The sequence below is a fragment of the Arachis ipaensis genome, chromosome B04, assembly GCF_000816755.2.
Source record: "Arachis ipaensis cultivar K30076 chromosome B04, Araip1.1, whole genome shotgun sequence".
In the NCBI taxonomy this organism is placed as follows: domain Eukaryota; kingdom Viridiplantae; phylum Streptophyta; class Magnoliopsida; order Fabales; family Fabaceae; genus Arachis; species Arachis ipaensis.
The window spans coordinates 26,747,261-26,750,506 of NC_029788.2; positions in this window are offsets into that span (position 1 = coordinate 26,747,261).

Below are 3,246 nucleotides of genomic sequence, written 5' to 3' on the forward strand. Positions count from 1 at the left end.
GGAGGGGAACGAAGTATGCCTTATAAGGGTGTGGATTCCCCTCCCTAGCATGACGCGTTTTGACAAGTGAGTGGGGGGGGGGGGGCTTCGGCTATCATCCTTATCGTCAAAGGCAAAACCGTGAGGCCTTGTGTGCCAAAGCGGACAATATCGTGCTAGTGGGTAGTCTAGGCTGTTACATTAAGTATCTAAACTAATTTGGATTCTTTGAAGTTAATCCATCTTGGTTACTGATGAGCGGATAATTTATACCCTTTTTGGCACTGTTTTTACTTAGTTTTTAGTATGTTTTAGTTACTTTTTATTATATTTTTATTAGTTTTTATTCAAAAATCACATTTTTGGACTTTACTATGAGTTTGTGTATTTTTTTGTGATTTCAGGTATTTTCTGACTGAAATTGAGGGACCTGAGCAAAAATCTGATTCAGAGGCTGAGAAAGGACTGCAGATGCTGTTGGATTCTGACCCTGCTTCACTCAAAATGAATTTTCTGGAGCTACAAAAGTCCAATTGGCCCTCTCTTAATTGCGTTAGAAAGTAGACATCCTGGGCTTTCGAGCAATATATAATAGTTCATACTTTGCCTGAGATTTGATAGTCCAAACTGACGTTCAAAGTCAGCCTAAAACATCTTGGCGTAAAACGCCCAAACTGGCACCAGAATTAGAGTTAAACGCCCAAACTGGCACTAAAGCTGGCGTTTAACTCCAGGAACAGCCTATGCACGTGAAAGCTTCAATGCTTAGCCCAAGCACACACCAAGTGGGCTCCGAAAGTGGATTCCTGCACTATCTGCACTTAGTTACTCATTTTCTGTAACCCTAGGCTACTAGTTTAGTATAAAAACTGCTTTTAGAGATTTATCAAGCACTTGGAGAGTCTTTTATCTTTTAGAGCTTTTTATGCCATTATTCACATTTGGAGGCTGGCCTCATGGCCATGCCTAGACCTTTTTCACTTATGTATTTTCTACGGTGGAATTTCTACACCCCATAGATTAAGGTGTGGAGCTCTGATGTTCTTCATGAATTAATGCAATTACTACTGTTTTCTATTCAATTCATGCCTACTTCTTCTCCAAGATATACTATTGTTCTTAATTCAGTTAAGTCAGAATGAAGGGGTGACCCGTGACAATCACCCAATCTTCGTTACTCGCTTAGCCAAGATCGCGTGCCTGACAACCACAAAGCGATCTACATGATGTTCAACGTAGTCATTGGACGACAGCTGGAGTATACTCTCTTGGATATCTAATACACGGACCGAGTCCGTGAGATTAGTATCTTCGTGGTATAGGCTAGAACCATTGGCAGCATTCCTGAGATCCAGAAAGTCTAAACCTTGTCTGTGGTATTCCGAGTAGGATCTGGGAAGGGATGACTGTGACGAGCTTCAAACTTGCGAATGTTGGGCGAAGTAAAAGTGTGCAAAAGGAAAATGGTCCTATTCCGACACTAGTGGGAACCGACAGATGATTAGCCGTGCGGTGACAACGCATATGGATTTGTTTTCATCCGAGAGGATCATACAGCTTGCCATGGAAGGGGGTAATGCATGGTTGGAAGAAGGCAATAGGAAAGCAGAGGTTCAGAAGCAACAAAGCATCTCCATACGCTTATCTGAAATTCCCACCAATGAATTACATAAGTAACTTTATCTTATTTTATATTTTATTTTAATTGTCAAAACATCATAACCATTTGAATCCGCTTGACTGAGATTTACAAGGATGACCATAGCTTGCTTTAAGCCGACAATCTCCGTGGGATCGACCCTTACTCACGTAAGGTTTATTACTTGGATGACCCAGTGCACTTGCTGGTCAGCTGCACGGAGTTGTGAGAAAAGTGTTGAGATCACGATTCTGTCGTGCACCAAGTTTTTGGCGCCTTTGCCGGGGATTGTTCGAGTTTGGACAACTGACGGTTCATCTTGTTGCTCAGATTAGGTAATTTTATTTTATGTTTAAGTTTTTTTGTTTTTATTCTTTTTATTTTCGAAAATTTTTTTTTTTAAAATATACAAAAATTTTATTTTGTTCTTCAGAATTCTTAAGAATGAATTCTAGAGTTTCATCATGATCTATTGAGGCCTGGCTGGCTGTCAAGCCATGTCTAAATTCTTTTAGACCGAGGCTTCCACTTATCATTGCAGGAGCTTTTTGATTCCCATCAAATTGGCTGTTGTATGTAATGCTCTATTGAAGCTTGGCTGGGCATAGGCCATGTCTAATCTTTTGGACCGAAGCTTTCACATAAAGCTTGGCTGGCTATTAAGCCATGTCTAAATTTTTGGACCGAAGCTTTAGACTAACATTGCATGATTCCTGGAATTCTTATTAAAAATTTTGAATTTCTCTATTTTCTTTTCCTGATTAATTTTTGAAAAATACAAAAAACTAATTAATAAAATCAAAAAAACCAAAAAAAATTTTGTGTTTCTTGTTTGGGTCTTGTGTCAAATTCTAAGTTTGGTGTCAATTGCATGTTTTAACTTTTCTTAAATTTTCGAAAATTCATGCATGGTGTTCTTCATTGATCTTCAAGTTGTTCTTGATGATTTTCCTTGTTTGATCTTTGAATTTTCTTGTTTGGTGTCTTTTCTTGTTTTTCATATGCATTTTCAAATTATTAGTGTCTAAACATTAAAAATTTCTAAGTTTGGTGTCCTGCATGTCTTTATTTTCTTAAAAATTTTCAAAAATAAGTTCTTGATGTTCATCATGATCTTCAAAGTGTTCTTAGTTTTCATCTTGACATTCAAAGTGTTCTTGCATGCATTACATGTTTTGATCTTAAACTTTTATGTTTTGTGTCATTTTTGTGTTTTCTCTCTCCTCATTAAAATTCAAAAAAATAAAAAAATATCTTTCCCTTATTTTACTCATAAATTTCCGAAATTTTGAGTTGATTTGGTCAAAAAAATTTTAAAATTTGTTTGTTTCTTGTTAGTCAAGTCAAAATTTCAATTTAAAAATTCTATCTTTTCAAATCTTTTTCAAAAATCAAATCTTTTTCATTTTCCTTCTTAATATTTTCGAAAATTTTAAAATTGATTTTCAAAATCTTTTTTTTATTTCATATTTTCGAAATTAATGCTAACAATTAATGTTTTGATTCAAACATTTTCAAGTTGTTACTTGCCTATTAAGAAAGGATCAATCTTTAAATTCTAGAATCATATATTTTAGTTTCTTATTAGTCAAGTAATCAACTTTAATTTCAAAAATTAAATCTTTTTA